Source organism: Sus scrofa, chromosome 12 (assembly GCF_054392235.1).
Source record: "Sus scrofa isolate SSC_HxYL_T2T_F1_AM1 chromosome 12, Sscrofa_HxYL_maternal_Yorkshire_Landrace_v2.0, whole genome shotgun sequence".
Lineage (NCBI taxonomy): Eukaryota > Metazoa > Chordata > Mammalia > Artiodactyla > Suidae > Sus > Sus scrofa.
The window spans coordinates 48,055,044-48,073,024 of record NC_139394.1 but is presented as its reverse complement, the minus strand read 5'-3'; the positions used below and the strand labels follow the sequence as shown (position 1 = coordinate 48,073,024).

The window sequence follows — 17,981 nt, the reverse complement described above, 5'->3', positions numbered from 1 at the left end:
TCCTGTGCTACAGAGATCCTGCTGATCCTGTTATGCCACAGTGGGAACTCCCTGTTCTCACTTTAAATATTTACTTTTCAGTTTAAAGAAATTGAAAGCTCATGCACATAGGCTTTACTGTAGGGTGAGTTGGTGGTGAGCTGGCTTCATTTTTTGAAATCCTCCAAGTGCAGGTATTTTCTTTGGCATTCAGTGACTCCAGGAAAATACTGCCCAGTTGCACACATAGAAAGATATATGTCTGGTTCCAGGATTCTGAGAGCTAGCTGAAGGGGGGCTGGTGGTTTATGGAGATTTTCACTCAACTAGGAAGTGTAGGACTGTTGTGGGAATACTATTTTTTCAAATTTGTAAAATATAGATGAAGGAAATGGTTAATTGGGATTTTTCCTCTGAAGTCCTCTAACTGTTTATAGACTGGATGATAGACTAGCAGTCTGAGGCACACTGCGTTAGGTATTAAGAGGTCGTTGTTAAGGGAGATAGGAGAGTCGGTATAGCACACTACTTCATTCTTTTATTCAGCAAGCATTTATTAATTGCCTTTTAAAACTTGAAAGATGCCTTCCCTACTCCTATGAGACTTGCATAAGGATGGATATTAAACAACTTATCATCTGATTATTTAATTATAGTTGTTGGAGCCTCACTGGGCGTGCGTATTATGGGAGACCTATTCTGGGGCTCAGGGATGGCATCTCTGAAAATATGAATCAGGAAAGTGATGGGAGAAAGAGAAGAGAGTGACAAAAATAAGACGAAAGATCTTAATCAGATTAATAATAATTGTGAGGTTAAGTTGTAGAATGTGTTTAGTGCCTGGTACTTGTGCTTGATAGGTATAAACTAGTAATTATATTATTTGTAGGAATATTATTATATTGGATGATCAAATAAGAGACATCTAGCATTTAATTTTATGAACATAAAAGTTTTGTGTTAACAGTACAATGAAATAGTATATCCATAAAATCATTTATTGTTAACAAAAAAAATCCCTGTAGTATATAGAATTTGGTATTTGAAAAGTATTGTTAGGACAGAGGTCTAGTTTAACTTCTTCTTCTTCTTTTTTTTTTGGCTGCACCCATCACATGCAGAAATTCTCAGGCCAGGGATTGAATTTAAGCCACAGCCGTGACAAGGCTGAGTTCTTAACTGCTAAGCCACTGGGGAACTCCCCATGCTTAGCTTCTTAACAGTTGTGTCTTGTACCCAGCATAGTGTCTGGCACATAGAAAGGGCTTAGTCTTGATATATCTCTTTTTTCTTTTCTTTCTTTCTTTTTTCTTTCTTTTTTTTTTTGGTCTTTTTGCCTTTTTCCAGGGCCGCATCTGTGGCATATGGAGGCTCCCAGGCTAGGGTTCCAATCGGAGCTGTAACTGCCAGCTCACGCCAGAGCCACAGCAATGCGGGATCCGAGCTGCACCTGCCTCCCACACCACAGCTCACAGCAACGCTGGATCCTCAGCCCACTGAGCAAGGCCAGGGATTGAACCCACAACCTCATGGTTCCTAGTCGGATTCGTTAACCACTGAGTCACAACAGGAACTCCCATCACAGTCTCTTTCTTTTTTTATTTTTTTTCTATTTTGGCTCATAGGAGTTCCCAGGCCAGGGATCTCGGGGATCAGATCCAAGCTGCAGTTGTGACCTGTGCTGCAGCTGCAGCAACACCAAATCCTTTAACACACTGTGATGTGCTGGGGATCAAACCTGCATCATAGTGATGCAGACCTCCCTGATCCCATTGTACCACAGTGGGAACGCTTGTCTCACAGTTTCTGTGGGTCAGGAATATAAGAGTGGCTTGGTTGGGTGCCTCTGGTTCATTGTCACTCTTGAGGTTGCAGTTAAGCTGTTGACTAGGGTTGCAGGCATCTGAAAGCTTGACTGGCAGGTGGATATACTTCTAAGTTCACTGCCCTGATTGTTGGCAGGAGGCCTTAGTTCTTTGCTTTGTGGACCTCTGCATAGGCCACCTGAGTGTCCTCATGACATGGCTCTTGGCTTCCTCTAGATAGAGCAAGTGATGAGGAAGAGGCAGGGGGTGGAGGATGGAGAAGACAAGCCAAAGATGAAAATCAGAGATCCTCCGTCTTTGATAGCCTAAGCTTGAGAGGAAGATACCCTTACTTCTGCTGTCTTCTAGTAGAATGGCCAACCTTGGTACAGGGTGGGAGGTGTGGCTCGTTGGAGACTGACTGCCTAAACTGAATCCGTGGGATCAACTTCTTCCAGCCCATTGTATCAGATGTATTTAGAAGTATAGGTTAATTATACTAGTACTTGGTTAATATTTGTACATTGCTTCTGTGGTAAATTGAGACTTCTTACATTTCTTTTTTTTTTTTTTTTTTTGTCTTTTTGCCATTTCTTGGGCCACTCCTACGGCATATGGAGGTTCCTAGGCTAGGGGTCTAATTAGAGCTGTAGCTGCCAGCTTACACCAGAGCCACAGCAACGCAGGAGCCGAGCCGCGTCTGCAACCTACACCACAGCTCACGGCAATGCCAGATCCTTTAACCCACTGAGCAAGGGTGGGGATTGAACCCGAAACCTCATGGTTCCTAGTCGGATTCGTTAACCACTGCGCCACGACGGGAATTCCTTCTTACATTTCTGATCTTGTTAATTTGGCATTATTGCTACTCCTTTTTTTTTTTTTTTTTTTTTTTTTTTTGGCTTTCCTTACTTTCCCTTCCTTGTCCTTTTTATATTCTGAGAAAATAATAGCTCAGTGTTTTCATGAGATAATACTTGCAACTTAAATTTGGGTGTACTAGAAAAAATTGGGTGAAATACTTAATAGATTATAGACCCTGTTAGATTATAAATCTCAATCTCTTATAATAATGCATGTAGAAAATTCAGTTAACAGTCAAGCCAGGAAGCAAAAAAGAATTTTGTTTGAGCCAATCTGAAGATTATAAGCCAGGAGACAGATTCTCTGAAGTTCCATGGGTTAGGAGCTAGAGATGCAGTTTTATACATTTTGAGACAAAGAACTATGGATCATATTTATCGGTTGGCATTGTACATAAAGCTCATCAGAGATGTTTTGGTCAGGTTTGCATGTGACCAAAGTTCAGTGTGACTACCTGTACAGGATGAGAAAGAAATATTAATTTTAAAATTATAGTGCTGGAGTTCCTGTTGTGGTGTGGCAGAAATGACTCTGACTAGGAACCATGAGGTTGTGGGTTCGAGCCCTGGCCTCACTCAGTGAGTTAAGGATCTGGCGTTGCTGTGAGCTGTGGTGTAGGTCACACATGCGACCTGTGTTGCTCTGACTGTGGTATAGGCTGGCAGCTGTAGTTCCAATTAGACTCCTAGCCTGGGAACCTCCATATGCTGTGGGTGTGGCCCTAAAAGCAAAATAAAATAAAGTAAAATTACAGTGGTGGTGTCAGAAGAAAGGGACTGGTTTCCTCAAAGGTTGATTATATCCTCCTGCTTGAGGAGGTCTGGTTAATCTACAAGCAGATGTGCACTGGGAAAGGCCAGTCACAAATGGGGGCATGTTGGGGCATGTTATGTGTGATTCACTTCTGACCTACTTTGATTGTCCTGCTGTAGATATATTTATAGTTTTCCACATGCATATAAAATAATGTTATATTTGCGAAGCTATCAGTGGCTTTAAGTCGTCAAGGAAATGTGTATAAGGTAAATGTATTATTTGTAGGCTTATTTGATTTTACTTGTATGTGGTTATTAGTCATGTGTTTTATTAGAAAATAAGTGCTGAGCTTTAGCACTTACGGATAGAGAACATAGGCCTTCTTCATACATTAAATTAAGAACCAGGTGATTTGTTTGAGTTGAGGAGAAAAATTATTTTGTAGTTTTCAGAGATACTTTTCTTTCCTAAATCCTAAGTTTGAGCATCAGTTTTGGAAAGCTGAATTATTACCAAGGGAAATACACAACCCTCACTGGTGAATGGGTTATATGCTGACGCTTCACTTGTACATCTGTGTGGCATTCAGATGCTTGTTCCCTGTGGAAATGCTGTTGTAAATAGTGTTAGGTTCTCCTCCTGCCCCCTAAACTACCCCTCCAAAACCTGAAGTTTAACCTGTATTGAATTAGAACTCAATCAGAATTTTAAAATCTTTTTTAAAATCTTGAAGCAATTGTAAACTTACAGAAAAGCATTGTATACAGCACGAGGAATTTTTATCCTCATTCCTGTTATGATGCCCTACCACCCCTGAATTCTTCACTGCCTTTCCTACAAATTAAAATGTGTTACTGCATTACTCACAGTACATCTGTCAGAATCAGGAGGTTAACATTGATGCCTAAATTACTCCCATCTAATTCTCAGGCCCCATTCACATTTTATCATTTGTCCCAGTAATGTCCTCAGTAATGTCAAAAAAATCTAGTCCAGAATCATGTTACATTTCATTGTCATGTCTTCTTTGTCTCTCTCATGCTGGCACAGTTATTTCCTTGACTTCAGTGACTTGGACATTTTTGAAGATTATACCATCTACTTATTTTGTAGACTTTTCCTCAGTTTGAATTTGTTTACGTTTCCTCATCGTTAGGTTTGGGTTATACATATCTGATAGGAATATCTCAGATGTTGTGTTCCAAAGCTGGAATCAGCTGTTTCTCTTTTGGAGGCTTGGTTCTTTTTAGAGGAGAATTGTATTTAGAAACCAAGATATATTGGGCACTAGGTGGACTCATTACTACCTAGTTGTCATTGTTTCTAAGTCTTCTCAGTGGACAGAATAGAGAATGGATACATTCCTGTTCACTCGTGTGTGTGTGTGTGTGTGTGTGTGTGTGTACATCTCTGTATCAATATTTATTTCCATATCTTTATGTTGAAAACTCTGTTTACACTGCTCTAAATTTATTTCTACACCAGAGGGTTCTTCATAGTTCTGTTTGTTTATTTGTAACTTCTTTGGCAGTAAGAAACCTGGCTCTCATTATTCTTAATATATTTACTTTGATCCTTCCTTCTCCTTTTATGTAACCACTCTTCCATCACTGTCATTCCTTACCATCACTTGCTCCAAAGCACAGATACCCTCCTTATTCTGCTTGGGCTCTAACACCCCTTATTTTTGAACCCCTACCCCCATGTTATGTGGGTGCACTCCTTATCTGCTCAAGCTCATGCTCCCTACCCTGTGCTGCTTCCTTATGTGGACATCCTTCTCACCGTGCTTAGATTCTTACATCCTGTGCCTGGCTGCCCTCTCTGTGGGAGTCTCTTCTTTATTCATGTTCTGACACCTGTTGCTGGGCTGCCTACCACAGATGAAGATACCTTCTTCACCTGCTTTGCTCAGTTTCCTCTACATGAATGCCTTACTCATCATGCTGTGACTACCCCAAACACACACAGATGCCTACCTTGCTCTACCCTTCCTAATAATGGATTTGCACTGAATTATTTACTGAAGGGAAGGGAGAGGAGAGGAAAAGGAAGAGTCAGCATTTTTTAATGGGAATATGAACCAAGTTCATGTTCGACAGAAACAGATCTTTTCCACCTTGGTAGTAGATATCTGGAGAATCTGGAAAGGGCATTGGGGAATCTGCTCTTGAAACTTCATGAGTAGTTGGGACTACTGTTATAAATAGGTTCTTTATTTATGAAACAGGGGCTTCTGTGATGGAAAAACTTCAGTAGTCTCTAAGTTCAGAATAGTAGAAAGGGAAGAAACTAAAAGCAAGAAATGTTTAGGGAATGATGATGTTGGAATTCACTTCTCGGTAAAACTGGTTTGATTCCATGTTAATCTCCTTGCCCCCAACTGTCCTTAGAGTCTTACCTTAGCCTTGTCAGAGGGATAGTATCTTTATAAAGGTTCCAAGTGCTAATTATATTTTTATATAACATGTTAAAATGAATGTAAAACTTAAAAATTTTAAGGTCTATTGGTGCCATACAAAGTCATTACACCCCAATGGTGTAGAGTCGTTTTGGGAAATGCGTTAATATAATTGGTATAAATGTTTGATACATCTTGCTGATTTCTGTTTGTTACTTAGTGTCTATAACTGATGTGTCTTTTTTTGTAGCATGATTTTTTTTTTTAGATGTTACTTTCCCCTAGTATTACTTTTTCTTTGCCTTTTCTCTCATTTAGATGAAAAGTTATAGTAATTGAATTTTAATATCATCCCCAACACCATCATGGTCTGAGGGACCTTTCAGAAACTGGTTAAGATGTACACAAAGGCAAAGATTTTAGCCTATGACCTTTTGAAGAATTTTCTGAGTGCAAGTAGGAACAGATTATTCATTGTTCATAGTGCTTTGCCTAATGTTATGCCTTCTCTTGCTAAGTCCTCTTTTTTGTTGAAATCTTCTATCTTAAGTAGCTAACAGTTTTAATACAGATCATATTTAAAAGGTGACTATTTTTCCTCATGTAGTTTAGACCCTTTAGTTTGCAGTAATATCCAAAGCTTTTTTTTTTTTTTTTTTGTCTTTTTGCCTTCTCTTGAGCTGCTCCCATGGCATATGGAGGTTCCCAGGCTAGGGGTCTAATCGGAGCTACAGCTGCCAGCCTACACCACAGCCACAGCAATGCAGGATCTGAGCCACGTCAGCGACCTACACCACAGCTCACTGGCAACACTGAATCCTTAACCCACTGAGCAAGGCCAGGCATCGAACCTGCAACCTCATGGTTCCTAGTCAGATCCGTTAACCACTGCGCCACGACAGAACTCCAGTAATATCCAAAGCTTTATATAAGTTTCAAAAAAGAGCTTAGTTTACTTTTTTCCCAGTTGGGAAATGCCAATTGAAAATAAGTGAAACACATAAAGGTAAAAAGAAAGGGAAAAATAACTCATTTTTACCTCTCAAGTACAATTTATCTTTTAAAAATTTTATCCAATTTTTTTTTTTTTTTTTTTTTTGGTCTTTTTAGGGATGCACCTGTGGCATATGGAAGTTCCCAGGCTAGGGGTGTTGTGTCAGAGCTGTAGCCTCTGGCCTATGCCACAGCTCCAAGCCGAGTCTGTGACCTACACCACAGCTCATAGCAACACCGATCCTTAACCCACTGAATGAGGCTAGGGATTGAACCTGCATCCTCATGGATACTAGTCAGACTTGTTTCCACTGAGCCAAGATGGAGACTCCATAAAATATTATCAAATTTTTAAAAAAACATATACCCAGTTCAGCCATAATCATTCCTTTATTATATGTTCCAATAGGATTTAACTTCATTTTGGAAAAATGTAAAGTCACAAATGTGGTTTCATTTTATTTAACACTTTTAAAATTATTAGTGAAGTGAACTCATTTTCATGTATTTATTGACTGCCCATCTTCTGTGAACTGTTTCATGTTTCTCAGTTTTTCCACTGAATCGTCTTTATTATAAAGCTAATAGTTAATAATATACAATACAATCTTACACTGTATTAGTTGTGTAAACCTTTTGGTTGTTAGTTGTTGAACATTCTTTTTGCTTTCTGTCTGTTACTTGTCTTTTTCTTTGTCAGTAGTGTCTTTCTTTTTTAATGGCCAAACTGAGGCATATGGAAGTTCCCAGGCCAGGGGTTGAATCTGAGTCATAGCTGCTACCTACACCGCAGCTGTAGCAGCACTGAATCCCTTAATCCACTGTGCCAGGCCAGGGGTTGAAGCTGCAATCTCCGCAGTGACCCGAGCTGCTGCAGTTGGATTCTTAACCCACTGCACCACATCAGGGACTCTAGTAGTGTCTCTTTTTTTTTTTTGTTTTAAAGCAGGATTTAAACATTTTTATGTAAGTAAATATATCAGTATTTCTTTCTTAATGGCTTCTGGATTTTGTCTTGTTTAGGAAAATCTCTCCTACCCAAATATTTTGAAGTTATTCTTTAGTATTTTTCCTAATAATTTTATGGTGACTTAAAAATTTTTTTTTCCATTAGGTTCTTAATCTTTCTCCTTTTCTTTCTCACACACTCACAAAGACACACATGCATATATTTTAAAATTTGGTGTAAGTTTTTTTGTTTTTTGTTTTTTTTCAGTTTAGATGGATAGCCAGTTGATCTGGTATTATTCTATTGACAAATCCATTCTTTTACCACTGATTTGAAATATTACCCTTATCGTATTAACTTTCTATGTACATACTAATATCTGCTTTTTAACTATAATTAGTTTATGATATACTGGTTTCTTTTTTTTTCTTTTTTTTTTTTTTTTTTTTTTTGTCTTTTTGTCTTTTCTAGGGCTACACCCACAGCATATGGAGGTTCCCAGGCTAGGGGTCCAATCAGAGCTGTAGCTGCAGGCCTACACCACAGCCTCTGCAACTCGTGATCCAAGCCTCGTCTGCGACCCACACCACAGCTCACGGCAGTGCCAGATCCTTAACCCATTGAGTGAATCCAAGGATCGAACCCTCTACCTCATGGTTCCTAGTTGGATTCGTTATCCACTGAGCCACAACAGGAACTCCCCTATACTGATTTCTTAATAAGAGCTTAATAGAATGTTTAAATAGTTGATAATGCAAATCTCCTCTTGTCCTTGTTTTTCAGAGATTTGTTTGGTGTTGTCACAAATTTCTCCTTTGAAGTGAACTTTAGAATCAGCTTGCCATTTTATTTATTTATTTTTTTTGTCTTTTTAGGGCTGCAGTGGAGGCATATGGAGGTTTCAGGCTAGGGGTCAAATTGGAGCTGCAGCTGCCAGTCTACACCATAGCCATAGCAATGCAGGATCTAGGCTGCGTCTGTGACCTACACTACAGCTACACTGGATTACTGAGTGAGGCCAGGGATCGAATCCCCATCCTCATAGATACTAGTCGGGTTTGTTACTGCTGAGCCATGGCAGGAACTCCCGGGATAATCACACTTTTATATGGCACCTGGCTTCCAGGAGGAGGGAAAGAAACACTGTCAGACCAATTAAGGGCTATGCCTAGAACTGGCACAGTGTCCCTTCTGCTTTCTTTTATTGGCCAGAACAGTCACAAAATCTGCATAGTTGCAAGAGAATGGAAAAATAGACTCCGCCTTTTGATGTGGGAATGGCACAGTCTTATTGCAGGAGAGCATGAGGGTTGAGGTACTGTGACCATATTTGGAAAATATAATCTGCCACATCATCAAGAAGCAGAGATGGGTCAGATCATGAAAAGCCTTTCAGGGTTTTAAAATGGCTGGCAAGTCTTTTCATGATCTGACCCATCTCTGCTTCTTTGACTTCATCCCTATATTTTCTTTTGTTCTCTTTGGTTTAGCCACAATGGCCTCTTTGCTAGGCTTTGAATATGCCACACTCATTCCAGCATCAGATCCTGCTGCCTTGAATGTTTTTCTTTAGATCTTTTTTTTTTTTTTTTTTTCCTTTTTTTTTTCTAAGGCCGAACCCGCGGCATATGGAGGTTCCCAGGCTAGGGGTCCAATCGGAGCTGTAGTCACCAGCCTATGCCAGAGACACAGCAACGCCAGATCCGAGCCACATCTGTGACCTCCACCACACTCATGGCAATGCCGGATCCTCAACCGAGCAAGGCCAGGGATCGAACCTGCAACCTTATGGTTCCTAGTCAGATTGATTAACCACTGTGCCATGACGGGAACTCCTGTTTTTCTTTAGATCTTTGCATGGATCTTCCCATTTTCTTTATTTACGTCTCTGCTCAGATGTCACAGCTCCATACAGTCCTCCTTGACCACCTCATCTGATGGAATCTTGGTCACTTACCACCCCTAATTTTGCTTTTTCTTCTACATAGATTTTAGTGCTGTTCACGAGAGCCTGGGGGACCTGAATACACTTTTCTTCTCTGCTTGTCTTCTGAACAAGTTGAGAAATAGAAGAGTGAAGGTAGAGGCTAAAATATTTATGTGTAAATATATATTTATGCGCACACACATTTACTGATCATTGTGAAGTTGGGGATCCAGTGGGCCTGCTCTCTAAATCTCAGAATTAGGCAGACTTACCCACCCAGTCCCAGGCAGTGTTAGTTACTTCTTTCTGCAGGGTTAGTCCTCTGGTCAACTCTTGGCATGTTGACATAGAGGAAAATTCTTGAACTCTGTTGTAAGCCTATTCCCAAGTAAAGAAGGGTATAGCTGAGTTTTGTATGCCCAATTTTTCTCACTTTTATCAATATGACTGAATAAAGAATGTTGAAGAGAATAAAGGAAGTGTCAGAGATGACTCTCTCAGAATGTCAGAGATCTGACTTGAGAAACTCAGTGGATTGTGGTACTGTTTATTAAGATAGGAAACATGGTAGGAAGATTACAAATTAAATTTTAGAAACACTAACTTTGAAGTGCCTACAAAATACCCATTTGAAGATACCAGATAGGCATTCGGATAACACATTGGAACATACAGATTTGATAGTTGTTTTGGTTTTCTGTTGCTGTGTAACAAAGTACCACAAACAACACAGAATTGGAGTTTCCACTGTGGCTTAGTGGGTTGAGGACCCGACATTGTCTCTGTGAGGTTACAAGTTCAGTCCCTTCAATCCCCAGCCTTGCTCAGTGGGTTAAGGGCCAGGCGTTGCTACAAGCTAAGGTGTTTGTCACAGATGTGGCACAGATCCAGTGTTGCTGTGGCCTGGCAACTTGTATATTTGGAGGTGCGACTGTAAAAAGAAAAAAACAGGACAGAACAAAGCACAGAATTATTCTATGGGTCAGGAATCTGGGCACTGGTTAGCTGGGTTCTCTGTTCAGGTTTTCACCATGTGAAATCAAGATATTGCCAGGGCTCTGAGCTTATCTGAGTTTTAGGGTCCTCTTCTGAGCTCACTGGTTGTTGGTAGTTTAGGTTCTTACTGTTACAAGACTGAGGCCTTCAGCTCTGAGAGGCCTCTTGCTGATGTCTGTCATGTGGCCTTCCTTGCAGCATGGTAGTTTGCTTCTTTAAGGGCAACAGAAAGTATTTCTGCTGCTTCAAATCTTTTTTATGGTTTCCCTGGCTCGTCCAAGATAATCTCGCTTTTGATTAAGTCAGCTGATTAGGGACCTTAATTGCATCTGTGAAGTCTCCCTTTTGCCATGTAATAGTTATGAAAGTGATATCACTTCATATTTGCAAGTCCTTTTTGCTCTTAAGGGAGAGGATTATATAGGGCGTGTCTATCAAGAAATGAGACTTTTGGGGCTATCTTAGTCTTCAGCAGTCATCATGGTCGTAAATCAGCATAATAGTCAGTGAATACATGAGATTGCCTGTATTGCTAGCTGATACATAACAGGTATTCAATAAATGTTTGTTAGAATTTTTCCCTGATCTCAGAATTTTAAAAGTTAATATATAATTTACCTCATACACCCTTTTACATAAAATCTTTTTTCTGTTTCTTTTTATGGTGGTAAAATACACATAAAATTTACCATCTTATTTATTTAAAAAATTAAAATAAGATGGTAAATTTTATGTGTATCTTATTTATTTTAAGTTTTTTTCATTATATTTGGTTTACAATGTTCTGACAGTTTTCTACTGTACAGCGTGGTGACCCAGTTACACATACAAGTATACAGTCTTTTTTCTCACATTAGCATGCTCCATCATAAGTGACTAGATGTAGTTTCCAGTGCTAGACAGCAGGATCTCATTGTCTATCCATTCCGAAGGCAATAGTCTGCATCTATTAACCCCAAGTTCCCCAGTCCATCCCACTCCCACTCCCTCCCCCTTGGCAACCACAAATCTATTCTCCAAGTTCATGATTTCCTTTTCTGTGGAAAGGTTCATTTGTGCTGTATATTAGATTGCAGCTGTAAGTGATATTATATGGTATTTGTCTTTCTCTTTCTGACTTCACTCAGTATGAGAGTCTCTAGTTCCATCCATGTTGCTGCAAATAGCGTTATTTTATTCTTTTTTATGGCTGAGTAGTATTCCATTGTGTATATATACCGCATCTTCCTATTCCAGTCATCTGTCAATGGGCATTTAGGTTGTTTCCATGTCTTGGCTATTGTGAACAGTGCTGCAGTGAACATGCGGGTGCGTGTATCTTTTTCAAGGAAAGTTTTGTCTGGATATATGCCCAAGAATAGGATTGCTGGGTCATATGGTAGTTCTATGTATAGTTCTCTAAGGTATCTCCATACTGTTTTCCATAGTGGTTGTACCAGCTTACATTCCCACCAACATTGCAGGAGGGTTCCCTTTTCTGCACACCCTCTCCAGCATTTGTTATTTGTGGACTTATTGATGATGGCCATTCTGACTGGTGTGAGGTGGTACCTTGTGGTAGTTTTGATTTGCATTTCTCTAATAATCAGTGATGTTGAGCATGTTTTCATGGCTTGTTGGCCATCTGTATATCTTCCTTGAAGAAATGGCTATTAAGGTCTTTTGCCCATTTTTCCATTGGGTTGTTGGCTTTTTTGCTCTTGAGTTATGTAAGTTTGTATATTTTAGAGATTAAGCCCTTGTCAGTTGCATCATTTGAAACTATTTTCTCCCATTCTGTAAGTTGTCTTTTTGTTTTCTTTTTGGTTTCCTTAGCTGTGCAAAAGCTTGTCAGTTTGCTTAGGTCCCATTGGTTTATTTTTGCTTTTGTTTCTGATGTTTTGGGAGACTGACCTGAGAAAACATTTGTAAGGTTGATGTCAGTAAATGTTTTGCCTATGTTCTCTTCCAGGAGTTTGATGGTGTCTTGTCTTATATTTAAGTTTTTAAGCCATTTTGAGTTTATTTTGGTGTATGGTGTGAGGGTGTGCTCTAGTCTCACTGATTTGCATATAGCTGTCCAGGTTGCCCAGCAATACTTGCTGAAAAGACTGTCTTTTACCCATTTGTGTTCTTGCCTCCTTTGTCAAAGATCAATTGACTGTAGGTGTCTGGGTTTATTTCTGGTTCCCATCTTAGTCATTTTAAAATGTACAGTTTACATTATTGTGGTATTAAATAGATTTATTAATTACATGGCCATTACTACCATCCACACCATAACTTTTCATTTCGTAAACAAGAAAAATTACTGAACAGTAATTCCCCATTCTTTGCTCCCTCCAGCTCCAGGTAACCACCATTATACTTTGTCTTTTGATTTTGACCACCCTAAGTACCTCATATAAGTGGAATCCTACAGTATTTGTCTTTTTGTGACTGGCTTATTTCACTTGGCCTAATGTCATCAAGGTTCATCCATGTTGTAGCATATTGAAGAATTCATTTCTTTTTAAGGCTGAATAATATTCCATTGTATGTGTATATCTCAGTTTGCTCATCCTTTCATCTGTCAGTGGACACTTGGGTTCCTTCCATTTTTAGCTGTTATGAACAGTACTGCTGTGAACATAGGTATACATATCTCTCTTTTTATAAAAGTTTTATTGAAGTATAGTTGATTTATAAGATTGTGATAATTTCTACTGTACAGTAAAGTGATTCAGTCATACATATACACATATCCATTCTCTTTAAAATTCTTTCTCCACATAGGTTATCAGAGAATACTGTGTATAGAGTTCTCTGTGCTATACAGCAGGTCCCTGTTGGCCAGGCATTCCATATACCTCAGTGGGCATATGCCAGTCCCAAACCCCCAGTCTATCCTTCCCACCTTCCCACTTGTCCCCTTTGGTAAGCATAACTTTTTCAAAGTCTGAGTCTCTTTCTGTTCTGCAAATAAGTTCTTTTGTATTCTTTTTTAGATTCCACATATAAGTGATATCACGTTGTTCGTCTTTCACTGTCTGACTAACTTCACTTAGTATGATAGTTTCTAGGTACATCCATGTTGCTGCAAATGGCATTATTTCATTCTTTTTACGGCTGAGTAATAATCTGTTGTGTATTGCATATATCTCTTTGAATCCTACTTTCACCTCTTTTGAATATATACCTAGAAGGGGAATTGCTGGATCATTTGGTAATTCTGTTTTTAATTTTTAGAGGAAATTTAATACTCTTTTCCACAATGGCAGTATTTTGTATTCCCATCAGCAGTGTACAGGGGTTCCAGTTTCTCACCAACACTTGGTTTTCTCTTTGTTTTGGATATTAGTCATCTTAATTGGTATGAGTTGATGTCTCGTAGTTTTGCATTTCTCTAATGGTTAGTGATATTGAGCATCTTTTCATGTGCTTATTAGCCATTCATGTATCTTCTTTGGAGAAATGACCACTCAAGTCCTTTGGCCATTTTTGAATCTGGTTGTTTTGCTGTTGTCGAGTTTTAGGAGCTATCTACATAGTCTGGGTATTAATCCCTTACAAGATACATAATTGGCAAAAATTCGCTCCCATTCTGTGGTTTGCCTTTTTGCTCCGTGGATAGTGTCTTTTGATACACAAAAATTTTTAATTTTTCTTGAAATCCAATTTGTTTATTTTTTTCTTTTGTAATCTGTACCTTTGGTGTCATATCCAAGATATCATTAATAAATTGAATGTCATGAAGCTATATTTTCTTCTAAGAGTTTTATTCTTTTAGATCTAACATTTATGTCCTGATCCATATTGAGTTACTTTTTGTATATGGTGTTAGGATCTAACTTCATTCCTTTGCATGTGGATACCCAGTTTTCCCAGCACCATTTGTTGAAAAGATTGTCCTTTCTTCTTTAATTGGTCTTGGCACCCTTGTCAAAAATCATTTGACTATATATGAGAGGGTTTATTTCTGGGCTATTTTGTTTCATTGGGCTACATGTGTATCTTCATGCCAGTACTGTTTTGATTACTGTAGCTTTGTAGTAAGTTTTAAAATCAAGAAGTGAGACTCTTCCAAGATTATTCATCTTTTTCAAGATTGTTTTGGATATTCAGGATCCTTTACCATTTATATGAATTTTAGAATGGGTTTTTGTGTTTTTGCAAATATGTCATTAGGATTCTTGATAGGTACTGCATTGACTGTAGATCATTTTGGATAGTATTGACGTTTTAACAATATTAACTCCTCTAATCCGTGAACATGGGATGTAGTTCCATTTCTTTATGTCTTCTTTAATTTGTTTCAGCAATGATTTGTAATTTTCATTGTATAGGTCTTTCATTGCCTTGGTTAATTTAATTCCTAAGTACTTTATTCTTTCTATTACTATTGTAAATGGAATTGTTTTTGTAATTTGCTTTCCAGATTTTTCATTGTTTATATGTAGAAATGCAACTGATTTGTGTATTAATTTTGTATCCTAACAATTTGATAAATTCATTTATTCTAACAGCTTTTGTATGATCTTTTCTACACATAAGATCATGTTATCTAAAACGTCTTTCTTTCCAATTTGGATGCTTTTTGTTTTTTTCTTGCTTAATTGCTCTAGCTAGAACTTCTAGTAGTACGTTGAGTAGAAGCATCCTTGCTTTGTTCGTATTCTTAGAGAAGTTTTCAGTGTTTCACCATTGAGAATGATGTTTGTTGTGAGTTTTTCATATACGGCTTTTATTATGATGAAGTAGTTTCCTTCTAAACATTTGTTGAATGTTTTTGCCATGAGAGGATTTTGCATTTTGTCAAATGCTTTTTGTGTATCAGTCAGGATAATCATGTCTCTCCCCCCAACCTTTTGTTGATGTAGTGTGTTACATTGCCCAGTTTTCATATGTAAAACCATTTTTGCATTCCAGGAACAAATCCCATTTGGACATGGTATATTATCCTTTTAATGTGCTGCAGAATTCTGTTTGTTAGTATTTTGTTGAGGGTTTTTGCATCAATGTTTGTTAGGGATATTTGTCTATAATTTTCATGTAGTATCTTTGGCTTTGGTATCAGGGTTATGCTCCCCTCATAAAATGAGTCAGGAAGTGTTCTCTTCGGTTTTTAGGAAAAGTTTAAGAAGGGTTAATATTAATTTTCCATTAAATCTTTGGTAAAATTCACTAGTAAAGTGATCAGGTATAGGGCTTTTCTTTGGGAAGAGATTTTTGATTACTTATTCAATCTCCATACTAATTATATGTCTATTCAGATTTTCTAATTCTTTGTGATGTAGTCTTCATACATTCTGTGTTTCTAGGAATTTGTCCATTTAATCTAGGTTATCCATTTTTCTTAACATACAGTTACTCATAGTACTATGTTTAAATCCATTTTGGTTCTGTAGAATTGATAATAATGTCTCCACTTTTATTTCTAGCTTTAGTACTTTGAATCTTCTCTCTTTTTTCTTAGTCTATTGAGCAAAAAGTTTGTCAATTTTGTTGATCTTTTTTGAAGAAGCAACCCTTGGTTCCTCTGATTTTCCTCTATTTTTATATTACTATTTTATCTCTGCTTTTATTATATTATTTCTTTCCTTCTCATAGATTTAGGTTTCATTTGTTCTTCTTTTTCTAGTTCCTTAAGTTGTGACAGTTAGGTTGTTGATTTGAAATCACCTTTTTTTTTTTTTTCCCCCTTTTAATGGCTGTTCCCGCAAGACATGGAAGTTCCCAGGCTAGGGGTTGAATCAGAGCTGCAGCTGCTGTCTGTGCTGAAGCCAAGGCACCACCAGATCTGAGCTGCATCTGTGACCTACGCTGCAGCTCGTGGCAACGCAGGATCCTTAACCCAGTGAGTGAGGCCAGGGATTGAACTTGCATCCTCACAGAGATATAGCATCAGGTCCTTAACCCACTGAACCACAGTGGAAATTTTAGATTTTCCTTGTTTTTAAATGTAAGCATTTATAGCTATAAATTTGCCCTTTAGCAGTGCTTTCACTGCATCCCATAAGCTTTGGTATGTTATGTTTTCATTTTCATCTGCCTCTAAGTATTTTCTAATGTCCCTGTGAGTTCTTTAAAACATTAGTTGTTTAAAAGCAAAGTTTAATTTCCACAGCTTTGTGGATTTTCCAGTTTTACTTTTGGTTCTGATTTCCAGCTTCATTCCATTGTGGTCAGAGAAGATACTATTTTTTTTATCTTTTAAAATCTATTGAGTGAGTTCCCGTGTGGTCTGGTGGTTAGGACTCTGTGCTTTCACCACTGCAGCCTGGGTTTATTCCCTGGTCTGGGAATTAAAATTGCAATATCAAGTGCTGCAGCCAAAAAAAAAAAAAATCTTTTGAGACATTATTTGTGGCCTTGCCTATGGTCTAACCTGAAAAACGTCCTATGTATACTTGAAAAGATTGTGTAGTCTGTTGTTGAATAGAGTATTTTGTTTATGTATATTAGGTCTAACCGATTTATTGTGTTGTTTGAGTCCTCTATTTCTCTCCATTATTTTGAGTGGATTATTGAAATCTCCAACTATTACTGTAGAACTGTCTATTTCTCCCTTCAATTCTGTCAGTTTTTGCTGCATGTATGTTGATGGGGCTGTGTAAATGTTTATAATTATTCACTCTTCTTGCTGTATTGAGCCTTTTATTTATGATATCTTTCTTTGTCTCTTCACTTTTTTGATTAAAAGTCTATTTTGTCTTATATTAGTATAGTTTACTCTCTTTTGGTTACTATTTGCATGGAATATTTTTTCCCATTCCTTCATCTTCAACCTGTTTGTGTCTTTGGATGTCAAGTGAGTATCCTGTTAGGCAACTTATAGTTGGGTCATGTGTTTTTATCCATTCTGCCAAATCTCTGTCTATTGATTGGAGAATTTAAAATAATTACTTTTTTTTTTTTTTTTTTTTTTTTGTCTTTTGTCTTTTTAGGGCTGTACCCGTGGCACATGGAGGTTCCCAGGGTAGGGGTCTAATCAGAGCTACAGCTGCCGGCCTACACCACAGCCACAGCAATGCGGGGTATGAGTCGTGTCTGTGACCTACGCCACAGCTCATGGCAATGCTGGATCCTTAACCCACTGAGCGAGGCCAGGGATTGTACCCGCAACCTCATGGTTCCCAGTTGGGTTCGTTTCCGCTGTGCCACGACGGGAAGTCCCCCAATTACATTTTAAGTAATTACTGATAAGGAGGGACTTAGTGCTGTCATTGTGCTGTTTGTTTTCTGTATGTCCTATAGCTTTTGTGTCCCTTTTTTCCTAAATTACTGTCTTCTTTTGTGTTTACTTTTTGTAGTGAAGTATTTAAATTCTTTTCTCATTTCTTTTTTGTATGT

At 38.2% G+C, this 17,981-nt stretch overlaps 1 protein-coding gene across 26 annotated transcripts in view; it reads left to right on the top strand.

The window, feature by feature from the left end:
- The window catches only part of NF1 (neurofibromin 1), a 267,698-nt gene that overhangs the window by 33,372 nt on the left and 216,345 nt on the right, over window positions 1–17,981 (top strand). The window lies entirely within an intron of this gene.